Source organism: Artibeus jamaicensis, unplaced genomic scaffold (assembly GCF_021234435.1).
Source record: "Artibeus jamaicensis isolate MK-2021 breed Jamaican fruit bat unplaced genomic scaffold, CSHL_Jam_final contig_588, whole genome shotgun sequence".
In the NCBI taxonomy this organism is placed as follows: Eukaryota; Metazoa; Chordata; class Mammalia; order Chiroptera; family Phyllostomidae; genus Artibeus; species Artibeus jamaicensis.
The window spans coordinates 2,236,873-2,255,267 of NW_026521895.1; positions in this window are offsets into that span (position 1 = coordinate 2,236,873).

Below are 18,395 nucleotides of genomic sequence, written 5' to 3' on the forward strand. Positions count from 1 at the left end.
TACACCAACATCATTCTCAATGGGGATAAACTAAAAGCATTTTCCTTAAGATTAGAAATAAGGCAAGGATGTCCACTCTCATGATTCTTTTCATTCAACATAGTACTGGAGGTCCTAGCCACAGAAATCAGACAAGAAGAAATAAAAAACATCCAAGTTGGAAATGAAGAAATGAAACTGTCATTATTTGCAGATGACATGATACTATATAAAGAGAACCCAAAGATTCCACAAAAAAACCTACTGGAACTGATAAATGAATTCAGTAAAGTAGCATGATATAAAATTATTCAGAAATTGGTGGCATTTTTATATACCAATAATGAACTATTAGAAAGGGAACCCAAGAAAACAATCCTATTTGTAGTTGCATCAAAAATAACAAAATATATAGGAATAAATTTAACCAAGAAGATAAAAGATGTGTACTCAAATATAAGATACTAAAGAAAAAAATTGAAAAACATATAAATAAATAGCAGCATACACTATGCTCATGAATAGGAAAAATTAGCATCATTGAAAGGTCCATACTACCCAAAGCAATCAATAGATTCAACACAATGCCTACCAAACTACCAATGGCCTATTTCATAGAACGAGAATAAATAATTTAAATATTTTTATGGAACCAAAAAGACCTCAAATAACCACAGCAATCTTGATGAAAAAGAGCAAAATTGGAGGTATCATGCTACCTGATATCAAACTATACCATAAAGCTATAGTAATCAAACATCGTGATATCAGCATAAAAACAGACACACAGATCAATGGAAGTAAATAAACAGCCCAGATATAAACCCATGACTTATATGGTCAATTAATATTTGACAAAGAAAGTAAGAACATAAAATGGGGTGAAGACAGTCTATTCAATAAATGATGTTGGGAATTGGATGGATATGTGCACAAAATGAAACCAGATGGCCTCCTTACACTATACACAACAATAAACTTAAAATGGATAAAAAACTTAAATGCAAGATTCAGAACCATAAAATTCCTAGAGGAAAATCAGTAAAATCCTGGATGTTTCTTGTAACAATATTTTTTTTTCTAATATATATCCTTGGGTAAGGGAAACAAAGGAAAAAAACAAAGAAATGGTACTAAATCAAGCTAAAAAGTTTGTGCACAGCAATGGAAATCATCAACAAAATAAAAAGACAACTCGCTGAATGGGAGAACAAATTCACCAATGATAAATCTGATAAGGGGTAAATAGCCAAAATTTATAAAGAACTCATAAAACTCAACATCAAAACAACCAAACAATTCAATTTAAAAAATGGGCAAAGGACCTAAATAGACATTTCTCAAAAGAGTACAAATAGATGGCCAATAGACTTATGAAATGGTGCTCAGTGTCACTAATCACCAGCAAAATTACAAACTAAAACCACAATGAGACATCACCTCACATCTGTCAGATGACTATCACCAATAAGTCCACAAACAACAACTGTTAGCGAGGATGTGGAGAAAAGAGAACTCTCGTGCACTTTTGGTGGGTTTGCTGATTAGTGCAGCAACTACGGAAAGTAGTATGGAGTTACTTCAAAAAATTAAAAGTGAAACCGCTTTATGACCTAGTGATTCCACTTCTGGAAATATATCCAAAAAATCCAAAACAGCAATGTGGAAGAATATATGCACTCCTATATTCATTGAAGTGCTGTTTACAATAGCCAAGATACGGAAGCAACCCAGGGACCCATGAATAGACTAAGCAGATAAAAAGCGGTGGTACATACATATAATGGAATATATTACTTGGCCAAAAAATGAATGAAATCATTTGTGACAGCATGGACATACCTAGAGGGTAGTATGCTTGGTGAAATAAGTCAAAGAAAAACAAATACCATATGATTCATGTGGAATCTAAAGAACAAAAAATTGAAAGAGACTCATAGACACAGAGAACAGATTAATAATGGTTGCCAGATGGGAGGAGGGTTGGAAGGATGGGTAAAAAAGTGAAGGGATTAAGAGTACAGATTGGTAGTTATAGAATAGTCAAGGGGATATAAAGTACAGCATAGGGAATACAGTCAATGATATTGTAAGAATTAAGCATGGTGACAGGTGAGTATTTGATATACCAGGGCAAACACTTTGTAAAGTATGCAATTACCTAACTACTGTGATGTACACCTGAAACTAATACAAAGTAATACTGAATGTTAACTGAGACTGCAAAATAATTTTTTTATACCATACAACAGCCCTGTCTTGTTCCCAATCCTAAGTGGAACACTTGTAGTATTTGTCCATTGAACATGATGCTAGCAATAGATTTGTCATATATGGCCTTTATGTTTATATGTTTAGGTCTGTTCTATTCTCACTTTGCTCATAGTTTTTATTATAAATAGATGCTGGATATTGTCTAATGCTTTTTCTGCATCTATTGATATGATCGTGTGGTTTGTATTCTACATTTTGTTTATGTGTTGTATCACATTTATTGATTTGTGCATGTATCGACCTTGCACCCCTGGAATAAATCCCACTGGCTCATGGTGTTTGATCATTTTGGTGCACTGCTATATTTGGTTTGCTAATATTTTGTTGAGGGTTTTAGCATCTATGTTCATCAGAAATATTGCCTTATAATTTTTTCTTTTTTTGTAGTGTCTTTGTCTTGTTTTAGAATTAGGATTATGCTGGGCTCAAACAAGGAGCTTGGGAGTCTTTCCTCCTTTTAAATTTTTTGAAATAATTTGAGAAGGAGAAGTGTTACTTCTTCTCGGACTGTGTGGTAAAATTTACCTGTAAAGCCATGAAATTTTGTTTGTTGGGAGTTTTCTGATTACTGCTTCAATTTCACTAGGTGTAATCTGTCTATTTAGATTCTCTGATTCTTCCTGATTTAGTTTTGCAAGATTGTATGTTTCTACAAATTTACTCATTTTGTCCAGGTAGTACAATTTGTTGGCATATGGTTATTTGTAATATTTTCTTTGTATTTCTTTCGTGTCAGTTGTTACTTCTCTTTCATTTCTGATTTTATTTAAGTTCTCTTTTTTCTTGATAAGTCTCATTAATGTTTTGTCAATCTTGTTTATTTTTCCAAAGAACCAGCTGTTGGATTCATTATTCTTTTGTATTGTTTTTTTTAAGATTCTATTTCATTTATTTCTGATCTGATTTTTATTATTTCCTTCTTTCTACTTACTTTGGGCTTGTTTTTTGTTCTTTTTCAAGTTCCTTGACGTGTGAAGTTAGATTGTTTACTTGAGCTTTTTATTGTTTCTTGAGATAGGCCTATAATGCTATGAATTTTTCTCTTAGGACTGCTTTCCCTGTATCCCACAGATTTGGGGTTGTTGTGTTCTCATATTCATTGTTTCAAGATATCTTCTGATTTCTTCCTTGATCTCATTGTTAACCCACTCACTGTTTAATAGTATGTTATTTAGCTTCCATGTCTTTGTGAATTTCTCATTTTCTTCTTGTAATTGATTACTAGTTTCATAGCATTATGGTCAGAGAAAATGCTTGATTTAATTTCAATCTTCTGAAATTTATTGAGACTTTTTTTGTGTCCTAACACATTATCTACCTAGAAAACATTCTATATGCACTTGAAAAGTATGGATATGCTGATTCTTTGGTGTGAAATGCTCTGAAGATATCAATTAACTCCATTTGATATAGTGTGTCATTTATGACTGACATCTCCTTATTGATTTTCTGCTAGAAGATCTATCCATTGAAGTCAATGGGCTGTTAAAATCCCCTTCTATGATTGTATTTATGTCAATTTCTCCCTCGTGGCCATCAAGATTTACTTTACATATTTAGGTGCTCCTATGTTGGGTGCATAAATATTTACTAGGGTTATATCCTTTGTTGGATCATTCCCTTTATCATTAAGTATTGTTCTTCTTTGTCTCTTAGTATAGCCTTGATTTAAAATCTATTTCTTCAGATATAAGTATTACTACTTCAGTTTTTTTCCCTTTCCATTTGTATAAAATATCTTTTTCCATGCCTTTACTATTGATCCGTGTGTATCTTTTGCTCTGAAGTAGATCTTTTTTTCCTTTTTAATATATCTTATTGATTATGCCACTACAGTTGTCCCATTTTTCCCCTTCATTCCCCTACACCCTGCACACCCCTCCCCCACCATTCCCCCCTTTAGTTTATGTCCATGTGTCACAAGTTCTTCAGATTCTATATTCCCCATACTATTCTTGCCCTCCCTCCTGTCTATTTTCTACCTACCATCTATGCTACTTATTTTCTGTACCTTCTCCCCCCTTCTCCTTCTCCCACTTCCCTGTTGCTAACCCTCCATATGATCTTCATTTCTATGGTTCTGCTCCTGATCTAGCTGTCCTCTTAGTTTGCTTTTGTTTTAGGTGTGGCTGTTAACAACTGTGAGTTTGCTGTCCTTTCACTGTTCATATTTTTTTATCTTTTTTTTCTTAGATAAGTCCCTTTAACATTCCATATAATAAGGGCTTGGTGATGATGAACTCCTTGAACTTGACCTTATCTGAGAAGCACTTTATCTGTCCTTCCATTCTAAATGAAAGCTTTGCTAGATAGAGCAATCTTGGATGTAGGTTTTGGATTTCATGACTTGGAATACTTCTTTCAAGCCCCTTCTTGCCTGTAAGGTCTCTTTTGAGAAATAGCTGACAGTCTGATGGGAACTCCTTTGTAGGTGACTGTCCCCTTATGTCTTGCTGCTTCTAGGATTCTCTCCTTCATTTTCATCTTGCCTAATGTAATGATGATGTGCCTTGGTGTGTTCCTTCTTGGGTCCAACTTCTTTGGGACTCTCTGAGCTTTCTGGATTTCCTGGAAGTCTATTTCCTTTGCCAGATTGGGGAAGTTCTCCTTTGTTATTTGCTCAAATAAGTTTTTCACTTGTTGCTCTTCCTCTTCCCCCTTCTGGTACCTTTATAATTCAAATGTTGGAATGTTTAAAGATGTCCTGGAGATTCCTAAACCTCTCTTCATTTTTTTGAATTCTTGTTTCATCATTCTTTTCTGTTTGATTGTTTCTTTCTTCCTTCTGGTCCACTCCCTTGATTTGCGTCCCAGTTTCCTTTCCATCACTATTGGTTTCCTGTGTGATTCCCTTCATTTCAATTAGTTTAGCCTTCATTTGTTCCTCTAATTTGTGACTAAAGTCAACCAGTTCTGTGAGCATCCTGATCACCAGTGTCTTGAACTGTGCATCTGATAGGTTGGCTATCTCTTGGTCACTTAGAAGTATCGGCTCTGGGGCTTTGAGCTGTTCTTCTACTTGAGCCATAATGTTTTGGTCTGTTTGTGCTTGTTATATATGAGGGGTGGAACCTTAGGTGTTCACCAGGGTAGGGTAACTCAGGTCGCTGGGTTGTGATGCTGTATGTGGAGGCGGGGTCAGAGAGGGGCAATGGCACTTGTTCCATGCTCTCTCTTGGATTTTGGTCCCCTCTGCTGCTTCCCACAAGCAAACTGTCCTCCCCCGCCCTGGTGCCAGCTCCCAGGTATATGAGCCTGTGCACCCTCCAGGACCTTTTGGATTTCTCCAATGAATTCTCTGTGAGCCTGGGAGTTTCTCCTTGCACCTCGACCCTGAGAGTTTTTCCAATTGGTGCTTTTAGGCTTTAATTCCTGTTGCTGGGGCCCTAGCCTGCAAGGTCTGTCTCACTGCTTGCTCCTTTGCCTGGTTTATCTGCATGTAAATGTGTGACCATGGTCAGCCAGCCACCATGCGCCCCCACTGGGTCCACCCGTTGCCACCCCACACCTGGGATCTGCCAATGGCTGCCTGCATGCCTGGGTCGGTCAGGCCACTTCTTCCTGCGTGACCCTGCTCCACCAGCTGCTTACTCTGCCCCTCTTACCAGCCTGGCTGAATGGTTCACTGTTGTCAGACTTTGGTATAGTTCAATTTTCCATGTTTTGGTTGCATTTTTATTACTAAAACTTTATTGTCTTTAAATTTGGTTGTGCAAAGAGGTACAACGTTTCCACCTATGTCTCCATCTGGGCCAGAAGTTGAAGTAGATCTCTTGAAAACAGCATATATATATGGACCATATTTTCTTATCCATTCAGCAACCCTGTGTCTTTTGGTTGGAACACTTAAGCCATTTATATTTACAGTGATCATTGATAGGTACATATTTACTGACATTTTATTTTTAACCATTTTCCTGTTTTTTTTTCCCCCTCTTAAAGCAAGTGCTTTAACATTTGTTACTATACCAGTTTGGTGGTAACAAGCTCCTTTATCTTTTTCTTGTCTGTGAAGTTCTTTTTTTCTTCTTCAATTCTAAATGATAACCCTGCTGGGTAAAGTAGCCTTGGTTCTGGGTTCTTGCTTTACTTCACCTTGATTACTCACGCCAATCCTCTTTGGCCTGAATTGTTTCTGTTGAAAAATCAAAACACAGTCTAATATGAGCTCCCTTGTAAGTAACTGACTGCTTTAGTGTTGCAGCTTTTAAGATTCTCTCTTTGTCTTTATGTTTTGACACTTTAATTATGGTGTGTCTTAGAGTGGACTTCTTTAATCCATTTTGTTTGGCACTTTCCCTGCTTCCTAGACTTGTGTGTCTTCTTCCTTCACTTTGTTAGGGAAGTTTTCAGTCATTAAGTTTTCAGATAGGTTATCGACCCCTTGTGTGTCTTCTTCCTTCACTTTGTTAGGGAAGTTTTCAGTCATTAAGTTTTCAGATAGGTTATCGATCCCTTGCTCACTCTCTTCTCCTTCTGTTATCCCCATCATGTATATGCATTTACACTTCATGTTGTCCTCTAGGTCTCTGAAAGTCTCCTTACTTTTTAAAATATTTTTTCTTTTTGCTGCTCTGCTTGGGTGTTTTTTTGTACCCTGTCTTCCAATGGCTTATTAAATCCTCTGCTTCTTTTAACCTACTGTTTATTCTTTCCAGTGTATCATTTGTTCATATATTGCATTCTTTATTTCTGACTGATCCTTCCTTATGGCTGCTATGATTTTTTTCATGCTGTTGAGCATCCTTATAATCATACTTTGTGTCTGATAAACTGCTTGCCTCCATTTTATTTAGCTCTTATTCTGGAAAATTCTCCTGTTCTTTTATTTAGGCCTGTTTTTTTGTCTTCCCATTTTGGCTGCCTCTTTGTGTTTGTGTCTATGTATTAGGTAGATCTGTGAAGACTCTGTTTCAGTCCTATGTTAGATGCTGCCTATGACTGGCCTGGACAACCTGTTTGGAGTTATCAGCAATCCACATCTTGTGGCTCCATATGCTGGGCATGGGTGTATGAAGAAAGAATGAAGCTGCACACCAAGGCCAACTTTTACCACCCCTGGGGTCAGAGGCCATTCAGCTAAAGTCCCAAATCTCCCAGGAATCAGCCTCTGCCCATAGGCTTTCTGTTAGGCTTAATTACTGAAAGGGCCCCAAGCTGTACTCCTCAGCACCCAGGCTTAAGTTCCATAAGGTGGAGTAAGAAGGATTTCTGTGGACAGGGCTATTGCTTTCCTCAAGGTTGATGCTTCATGGAGAAAAGTGCTCTGCCTGAGAAAGTTGGCTTCTGCAGTATGGGGAATTACCTGTCACAAGGATCCTAGCAGATGTTCTTCCAGCTCTTTTCCCAGAGCCACCAACCCCAGACTCACTTTGAATGGTTCTAATCTGTTCTGCCCTCCTGCTACTGAAGCCAAGGGTAAGTGGTTGCAAACAAAATTTTGTGTGTTAGCCTTTTAAGAGGCTCTTGAATCTCTAGCCATCTCTCCCTAGCTGACAGAAACCCAACTGCTTTTCACAGCCAGATGTTATTTTGGTTCCTTTCCTGGATCTGGTGCTCTAGGCTGGAGAGCACCACTTGAGATTTAGATCCCATACTTTTCAGGGGGAACCCCCTCCTCTGCCACTGAAATATCTCTCCAGAATTTCAGTTATTGCCCAAGGGAGTCCAGCCAGCCCTGTCATGCCTCTACATATCCTACCAGTCTCATTTTGACAATGTGGTTTCTTCCATAAGTCCTTGGTTATAAGGCTTCTCTCCAGCTAGTGTTCAGTTAGTTATTCAGGGTGATTTTTCTATAACTTAGTTGTAATTCCAGTTCGGTCCTGGGAGGAGATTAGTGTAGCTTCCACCTACTCAGCTGCCATCTTAGATTTCAAAAAAATTAAATTAAAAAAATTGTACACCTACCAACGAAGCCACACAAAAAAATTGTATGAGGACCAACTATATCCATCTGGAAAATGAAGGCTGTTGGAGCCCACGTGCCTGCAGACTAGGGATTTAATTTGCTTGCTTTTAAATGACAACACCATTCTCTGTGGCCCACCCCTTAACCCTTCCAGACTCAGCTTCCTCCCCTATGAACTGCGATCAAGTTCATCCCTGCCCTAGGTACTTTATAGACTTTTGGCAGGCTGGCATGAAATTACACATGACAAACTGCTTTCTGAACTTTGCAGTTCAAGTTGCTTTTGGCTGTTTTGATTTTTCTTCAACTATAGGAAGAGTTATGGAATCCAGAGAGTCTGAAACAATGAACCCTAGAATTTTGGGATTAGAGGAGCCAGAGGGACCTTGTAGTTAGATTGTGGAAGATGAGATGTGAATTGTTGAAGCTGTGTACCATTTGGGGATTTGAGGTCATCTCAAGGTTGGTCATCAATTCTCTCTTGTGGGCAACAAATCCCCTCTATGTCTCCCAGGCTCCAAGGAAAGGAACAGCTGCTCCTCTTCCCACCTGATGGGAGCGATGCTGGCATGTCTAGATGAGGCTCCGGTCTAGAGACTGCAGGTGACTTGCCTTCAGCTTCACAGCTAGAGAAAGACAAAGTCTGAGGCCCTCCTGGTCTCCAGCTCTGTGCTGCTCCTTGCTACCCTTTTCCCCCTCACCCAATCTGGGCCACATTCTAGAAGGAAAAAGTTCAAGACTATTAATCTGTCTGATTCAGCCTGTAGAATACACAGTTGGCTCTCCAATTTGCCTCATATGTTTTGTAAAAGGAACTACTACCAGTAACACTGAAGTCAACTTAAAGCAAAAAGAAAAAATATTTTATCCACCTAACTAGATGAGGTAGATTTAATTAGTAAGTGTAAAAGCATTTAGAACAGTACCTGATTACAGAAGTTGTCAGGATCCTGACTACCTCCATCAAGATGAAATGGTAGCCTCTTGCAAAATGAAAGCTATAAAAAATAAAGTATTTTCTATAAATTATAATACCCAGTAAGGAAAACAACCTAAAAATCAAACAGTAGGGGATTGATAGTGTATAGATATGTTAGAATATTATAGCCACCAAGATCATGTTACAGAAGAATTGTTAAGGCAATGCAGAAAATGAATCAGGGTAAGAGAGTGGGGTGATGGAGACAGAGGTACTTTATTGAGGAAGGTGGTCTCTGAGGGCTGATATTGATCAGGGACTGATATGAGGGGCTGAGCCATACAGTGCTAGGAAGAGCAAAGGCCCCAAAGCAGGAAAGGACTTGGATTGGAAGGAAGCACATGAGGCGGAGCATGGTGCACAGGTGGAGAGGAGAAGGAAAGGAGGTTGGAGAGGCCTCCCCAAGCGCAGCCCTGCCAGTCAGGGGAAGCTGGGGTTTTATTTTATGTCATACGGGAAGCCACTGGAAAGTTGTGAGCAGGATAGTTATGATTTTAAAGGATCACACTGGCTACTTTTTTGGAGAATAGATTGTAGAGGGTTAGAATGGAAGCAACAAAACTGATTTGGGGGGTAGTAGTTTAATAGTTTTGCAGTATTTTAACAAACTATAGAAAGGATCCCTGAAAGTATAGTTTTAGTTTTGCAGTATTTTAAGAAAGAGATGATGGCGGCTTAGGTGGGGAGTAAATGGTGAGAAATGGCAGACTCAGAATATATTTTAATAGTATGATCCTACTTTTATAAAAAAGGAACACACACACATACTGAAAAGATATCTATCTATATCTGTATCTATTATATACCTATATCTATAAGTAGATATTAATAGTTTCTATCTCTGGATTATGCCATTTGTAGTGGCTTTAATTTCCTTCTTTGTGATTTTGTACATTTTTAAAAGCTTCCAGAACAAACATGGTATTTAATAAATCAGGAAAAAAGAAGAGGACATTTTTTGGAAAAAAATCAATTATCCAAGGACAGGTCAAGTGAGGCGGATCAGTAACAGACTAAGTAAAGAGATGTTGAGAATTTGACTGACAGCAATTTCAATAACTGCTGCCAGTGTAAATGACTAAAAAAGTAGTAACTGTAGGTACTAGGACCTCCCTCCCTGTGGGAGGTGGCTGAACCTTTCCACTCTGCTTTATTCAAACCCACCTGGTGTATCATGTACCTTTCTGGGCACCACAGTCTCAAGATGTAAATGAGCTAGAGAAGAACAATCAGAAATGGGGGAGACTTCAAACCACACAAGGTAATAATAACAGGAGTAGTTACCACCCACTGAGTGAGCACCCACTCTGTGTCAGGCATTTTAAAAATGGGAAGTAGTTAAGATATGAAATGTTCATTTAGTCTACGGCCATACCACCCTGAATGCGCCCGATCTCGTCTGAAATGTTCATTTGTCGGGAAGGAAAAAGATGGCAAATGAATATTTTTCTGAGCACTAACGGAACCATTGCACTAATTACTTTTTTATACTTTATCACATCTAATTCTTACTGTGATATTCTGAGATAAGTATTATCTCTGCTTCATAGAACCACGATTCTATGAAATTGGGTTAGGGAAACAATATTACATCATTATTGGCTCTGGAGCCAGACAGCCTGGTTTAAATCCTAGCAGCTACGTACCTTGCGCATGCTACTAAACCTTCCTGAGCCTCAGTTTCCTCATCTACAAAAGGGGATCTGACACCTATCTCATGGGGTTGTGTGAAGGTTAAATTAGTTAATACATTGGAGCACTTAGCACAGCCTGGAGTATAGTAAGCTCAGTAAGCATCAGCTATTATTGTTTAAAAACATGCCTAAGACCAGCCACTGAGTAAGAGGGGGAGCCAGTGGGGAAGTAAAGGGTCTGAGGGCCCTGGGTAGTTTCTTTCTAGCAGGTGAAGGTCTGACACAGGGAAGAAGGGGGAGGCTTGTACTGCAAGACCCAGTGAACACAAGTATTACCGGGCATCTGACAGGGTGCAACCTGAAATTAGTTAGCTACTATATGTCAGTTACTTTTCTGCCTAAGTGGACACAGATCTCCTAGTTCAGAGAAGTCATGAAGTGATCACTCTTCCTTATGCCCCTACTGGCCTGGAGGGAGAGCCTAGTAGAGCTATTTGTAGCCTGACAAAGCCTCCAATTCCCCTTGTTATGATGAGGTGGGAAATTGCATGGGGGGCAAAGAGCCATTTTTATTAAATAGAATCTCCCTAATGGGTGAGGACAGACCCCACAAGAAACTCTCTGGGAGACAAGGGACACCAAAGACCCCCAAGGGGGAACTCACCATGAAAAAGGGGCAGTCTGGACTGATGGTCGCAGGCTACCTGCAGGGACACAGGGCAACCCTGGAGCGGGTAGGTGGGAGCAGGCTGGTCAACACAGCCCAGGGCTGAGACTAGAAACTCTTCTCAGTGCAGGTGTGATTTGAGAACAATGAGCAACGTGAACTAGAAGTGCTGTGAGCTCCGAGTCCGAGCACACGTGTGGGCATGCGTGCAGAGGCTCTGACTGCTGAGAGAACCCTGCAGCAGCGGGAAGTGGTGCTGACTGTGTTGAGCCCATCTCGCTCTCACCATGTGGTGAGAAGCAGACACCAACAGACCACTCCGACGCCCTGTTTTCCTCTGCCAGCACTTGGAACCAGGACTGACCTTGTGGAATGATTTAAGACCGGGGTGTTCTTGGCATTCTTACATGTTTAGAAGAAATGGGAGGTGGTAGAGTCATTAAAAGAGAGTTTTGTACTTCCTACCCATGTGAGCAGGAAGATGTTCTGGCAACGACGAGGGGAAAATGATGTGTGTATTATTTATAACCCCTAAGCTGGTAAAGTGGGTTAAATCAGTTGCATACATTTAATAAGACTTGATTAAGCCCAATATTAAGGACTTTCTAAAATCAAAATAACAATAATAGCTAGGGCTTATTCAGAGCTTACTATCTGCCAAACTTTTTACCTGCCTTAGCTGATTAATCCTCACAAAACCATATGAACTGGGGACTATTTTTTAATCACCATCTTACAATCAGGAAACTGAGGCCAGGAGAGGCTAAAATATCTTGTCAGGGTCACACAGTTAGACTCGAGTGGGACGAGATTAGGTGATAAGGCTGCCTGATTGCAGAGCCTACCCTTTTAATCAGCACACCCTCCCACCTCCCTGGGAAGATGGAAAGGGAGATGCAATGCACCGTGGCAGTGCAACTGATGGGGTTGAATCGATGAGTTTGAACTAGGATACCTACATAGTCCTTTCCTATGCTGCAACTCTTGGATTTTATGCTTCTTTGCAACCTCAAGAAGCTACGTGCTTCATTTATCTTTACAGAATTGTTATCAAAATAAGTTGTTTGTTGTAAGTGGAAAACAAGCATAGGAACCATCACTAAGAAACACAAACCACATATCAAGAGACATTCTAAGTCTGTAGGTTGAATTTTGTGAGGACAACCTTCAGAGTAACATTTGTTCATTCAACAAATGTTATATGCTTTCTATATTCATTATTCTAGGTATTTGGCATCTAGCAGTGAAAAAAATCCCCCTACCTTTGTGGATTTTACAGTCTTGTGTGGGGAGAGACAATAAATGGTAAATTATATAGCACATTAGAAGACTTTCAGTTTTTGATTACAGTAGCAGCTTTAAAATCAGCTGGCAGGGCAGACCTTCTTTGAGAAGGTGACATCTAAGCGAAGACTTGAAGGAGATGAGTGGGTTAGCCATGTAGGTATCTGGAGATAAAACATTTCAGGCAGAGTAAACATCCAATCCAAAGGCCCAGGACAAAACGCTCCTGGCTGGAGAAGCTGCAAGGAGGCAGTGTGACTGGGGCAAGGTTAGAGCGAGGGTGAGGAGCAGCAGGTGAGGTTCCAACAGTGCCGAGGTGGCAGGTCTTGCAGGCCATTGTAAGACTTTGGCTTCTACATTGAGTGATATAGGAAACCAGAGGGGCTTAAAGCAGAGAAGACATCATCTGACTTATACTGAATATATTAAAATGCACTATATTTGATATTTTTGACTTGAAAATATTATTTATTACTGGGGCCATTGCTCATGGGCAAAAGAAGCTCACATCCAGATGAATGTCAGCACTGTGTACAGAGAACCCCATTGGTTTGGTGGATTACAGTAGAAGGGAAAGGAGTTGATGGACTAGGGTAAAAATTGCTTTGTCATAATTCAAAGAACCACTGAGAGGAATAACTAATAACAATAGCTGTAAAGGTCACTGCAAGTATTAAATGCCATCAAATGCTAACTACTACTTAAGAATAAAAAGCCTATCATTATTCTTTGGCCCAGGAGTTAGTTAAGACCTCTGGCAGCCTGCAGGCCTCAGCCAGCCAATTAATGCTTTGGTGCCTTTAAAGGACCCTTCCTTCAGCCTGTGTTATCTGATGGCTGAATTTCCCATCCACAGCTCTGGTGGAAGGAACCGAGCTGTTTACCATATGTGCCCAGCAACAAAACACAATCCTGAGACCAGGGGCTGACGAACATTTGTTTAAAAAAAAAAGTCATTCTTAAGCTGTGCTTACAAGACTCCCTGAAAAGCATTGAGTGTTTAAATGAATGGCATGGGGATGGATGTAAAAAGCTCTTGCAGTGAGTTGTTTACAGCAATCTGCCAGGTCATGGAAATTTTGCTCGAGATTTGTTTGTGTGGGAATAACACTGGAATACTAGCTTGCCGGTGCCAGCTCTGAAACAGACACAATGAATAGCTATTGTTCTGACACAGTATCCGGCTGCTCTTGTCTATATACACTGAAGACGACCTTCCTCTTCAGAAATAACTTCCAGCCATTATATATTTTTTAAATTGTTATTGGTGTACTCAATGTTCTAGATAACTGGGCGGGGGGGGCGGGTGGTGGCAGGGGAGTTACATAAAGCCAGTTTGATTTGGCTTTAAATAAAAGGTCAAAAGGACTGGCCTTTTCTCTCCTAAAAGGATTCATTCCAGAAATTCTCTATTTCGGTAAGTCAGGTCAATCTTTCTTTCCTTCTTTTTTTCCTTTCTTTCTTCTTTCATTTCTTTCCATGTTGCTAGCAAAATATGGTAAAAGAGTTATCAGATAAGAGAAGCACTATTTAACACCTACTAAGTGCCAGAGTGTATGTTATGACATCATTTCATTTCACTATCACAACCTGGTAAAAAATAGATGTTATCCCCTATTTTGCAGATGTGGCAACAAAGGCTAAGAGAAATAGAATTAACTTCCTTGAATTACTTATTAAGTGTCAGAGCTGGGATTTGAACCTAAACTGTTGACTCCAAATCCATGCTCTCCTGGACAGCTACATGCAAAAAAACGAAACTCGAGCACCAACTTACACCATACACCAAAATAAATTCAAGGTGGATAAAAGGTTTAAATATAAGTCATGACACCCTTAAAGTCCTAGAGGAGAACACAGGCAGGAAAATCTCAGATATTTCATGCAGCAACATTTTTACTATTTCATGCAGCAATATTTTCCTTCATGTCCCCTAAAGCAAGGGACATAAAGGAAAGAATAAACAAATAGAATCTTATCAAAATAAAAAACTTCTGCACAGGTAAAGAAAACAGTACTAAAATAAAAAAAGAACCAATTGTAGGGGAAAATACATTTGCCAATGATACCTCAGACAAGGGTTTAATCTCCAAAATATACAAAGAACTCACACAACTCCACTCTAAGAAGACAAGAACCCAATTAAAAAATGGGCAAAGGACTTGAACAGACACTTCTCCAAGGAAGACATACAGAAGATCCAGAGACACATGAAAAGATGCTCAGTATCACTAGCTATCAGAGAGATGCAAATTAAAACCACAATGAGATACCACTTCACACTGGTCAGAATGGCCATCATAAACAAAGCAACAAACAACAAGTGTTGGAGAGGGTGTGGAGAAAAGGGATCCCTAGGACACTGTTGGTGGTATTACAGACTGGTACAACCATTATGGAAAACAGTATGCAATTCTCTCAGAAAAGCAAAAATGGATCTGCCTTTTGACCCAGCAATTCCACTGCTAGGATATATCCTAAGAACCCTGAAACACCAATCCAAAAGAAACAATGCACCCCAAAGTTCATAGCAGCACAAGTTAAAATAACCAAGTGCTGGAAGCAACCTAGGTACCCATCAGTAAATGAATGGATCCAAAAACTATGATGCATTTACACAATGAAATTCTATGCAGCAGAAAGAAAGAAAGAAAGAACTCCTACCCTTTGTGACAGTGTGGATGAAACTGGAAACCATTATACTAAGTGAAATAAGCCAGGCGGTGAAAGACAAATACCATATGAGCTCACCTTTAACAGGAATCTAATCAACAAAATAAAACAAACAAGCAAAGTATAATCAAAGACACTGAAATTGAGAACAGGCTGACAATGACCAGAAGGGAGAGGGGAGGGAATTTCAGGGGAAGGGGCGAAGGATTTGAAGGAACTAGTATAAAGGGCACATGGACAATAACAAGGGGGAGGGAAGGTGGAGATAGGAAGGAGGTGGGGGGACTAGGGGTGGGCTGGGATGGGGGTAAAGGGCAGAAAACTGTACTTGAACAGCAATTAAAATTAAAAATAAAATATTGTTATCCAAAAACAAAAACAACAACAAAAAAACAAATCCATGCTGTCCTACCACACAGACCTACCCTCAGGAAGGCTGCCATCTAGTGGATGAGGCAAGACTTACACACAGAAACCAACTGGAGAACATACCAGCAGATTATAATCCCATGTCTGATTCACATGACCAAGACTCCTGAATTCAATTCCACAAACAAATACAAATGCCCACTAAGGGTAGGCCCTAAACAAAGCACTTTTGGGAGCATTAATGAAGTGGAAGTGACTAAAGGAAGCATAATTTTTCTACCACGACATATGTGCCTCAGATAGTCCAAGATGACTAAGAAGATAAGCACAAGGCTATAGGCCTGAGATGGCACTGCCCACCTTTTGACGTCCTTGGGTCCATTCACGTCTTTCCTCTAAAGTTCCATTGTCTGAAGTGTAACAGACCATGGATGGGAGTGGAGGGAGTCAGAGAAAAGGCAATTAAGTCCTAAGACATTAAAGAAAATGTGAATCGGAGATCACGATAGCAAGTAGCATCCTTTGGTTACTAACTTAAAAGGTGATTGGAAACCCGAGAGTGTCTCAGGGAATGTTTAGCTCCTAGGATGTCTGCCCCATTTCTTCCCATCCACTGGTACCCACTGTGGGAATGGCATTTGTGCTAGTTACTGAGCTTGAATCACTCTTTCTGGTGGTGCTGGGCTGGGACTCTGTGGCCTGCCGCTCTCTCTTAGGCTCTGTGGGGAATGAGTGCTAGACGGAGACAGCAAGCCTGGAGAAGGGGGGAGGGCCGGCCTTTTCCTGCACTTTCTGTCTGCTTCCTATGGATCAGCACCTCCCCAGCCTCACATCTGCACCCTGGTCGTGGCAGTTCATTCCAGGAGCAGCAGCTGTTTCTAGCCTGAGGTTCTTCCAGTACGTGCAGATCCAGCTCACAGCGCATGACCACCCTGTCCCACCCCAGAAACTTTTACGTTGTAACGATTCTGACCTTTTCTCTTGTTCCCTCTAGTCTTCAGGCCAGTAGCTGCTTCCCTCAGTTACTACCACCATGATACCTTAGTGTACTCTTTGTCTTTTCAGTTCTTCAATACCTAGTTAACAATCCTTTGCATTAAATTATGTTGACTAAAATAACTGATGTGGTTGGTTCCTCTTTTTTAGCCTTAATCCTTCATTTTTAATTTCAATTTTCAATTACAGTTTACATTCAATACTATCTTGTATTAGTTTCGGGTTCATGTAGTTGGTTTCTGTCTCTTGACAGGACTCTGACTTACATGCAATCAATTTCATTTTTAATTTAAGCAAATTGGAAGGCCACTTAATAATATATGTTAACAACTAATACAAACATTTGGGACAGAAATATCTAATTTATTGCTTGCACCCACATGAGGCTGGTGGTTCTAAAATGCCAGTCTGACCATGCCCATTCCAGGTTCAAGGTCCTATGCTCCCCAATGCTTACTGAAGTCCGAGCTCCTTGCACCATGCCCTCCACAAGTCTCTGCTCCCCCTCCAGCCCAATCATGCTGTTTTTCACATCCCCTGCCTTTGTTAAGGTTGTTTCTCTTGCCTAGAATTTATCCTTCAAAGCCCAACTCAGATGTCACCACTTTTACGAAGCCTTCCTTGTTTCTACTCTGCCACCAGCAGCTAACCATTCCCTACTCCGAATCCCTTGTGCTACTAAGTGTAAAGGTGCTCTCTTACCATGGGCTTCTTGAGGCCAAGGTATACATCTTATTCTATCATGGCTTCAACACCTGGAACAGTGCTGGGCAATCAGTATGCCCCTAATAAATTTTAAATTGAGGATTATCTTACTTTTTCCATAATCCAAATTTCTTGCTACCCACGTAAGCCATATCATTAAAAGAAAAAAACCTTAATGTTCGACAAATTTTAAAACTCACTTCCTTTCCTATTCTGTTTGGATGGAACACTTCTCTAAACATAAAGCCGTTTGTATATTTTTGCATTAGACTCTATCCTTAGGAGGTGAGGATGTTATAATTTCCTTAGTTCGGTGCCAGGGAGGGCTGACATCATCATGTGTGCAAAAGCTATTATAGTGAGGAAAGGAGTGAAAATGGTCATCTAGGACCTTGGCTAAAAGAAAGTGGTCCCTCCGGCCAGGGCAGGCTGCCACAGTGCTGAAGAGTCCTTACAAAAATCTTCTGAAGTCAGCTATAACCCCCATCATAAGCAATTTGCCAAACTGCAATCTATTATAGTACTCAGCTCTTTCCTGAGTCACAGTGTCCCAGTCACAGGGACATGCGCGTAACTCCTGGCAGTAACTGGCCCAGGCATTCTAGTGTGACCAGAGGTAGGCAGTGGCAGCACCTCCAAGTTGATTATGTCATCAGAGCAGTCAGATTTTTTCTGTTCCACACGGTGGAAGCCATTTCTCCTGCTGCTAGCTAACCATGCATGTGCTCCAGCATCTCGATCCTCCTTCCAAGTCTGAAGTTGCCAAGGGAGTGGATGTGGCCACAGAAAACTATGGGGATCTGGAGGAAAGTAGCAGACAGCGCAAATCCAAATCTGGCCAAGGCCACTGCGTGTCAACTTTTTAGAGGTGGAGCTGGATAGGACATAAGGCCAAAAAAAGCACAGTTTTTCTTTGTCCTATAA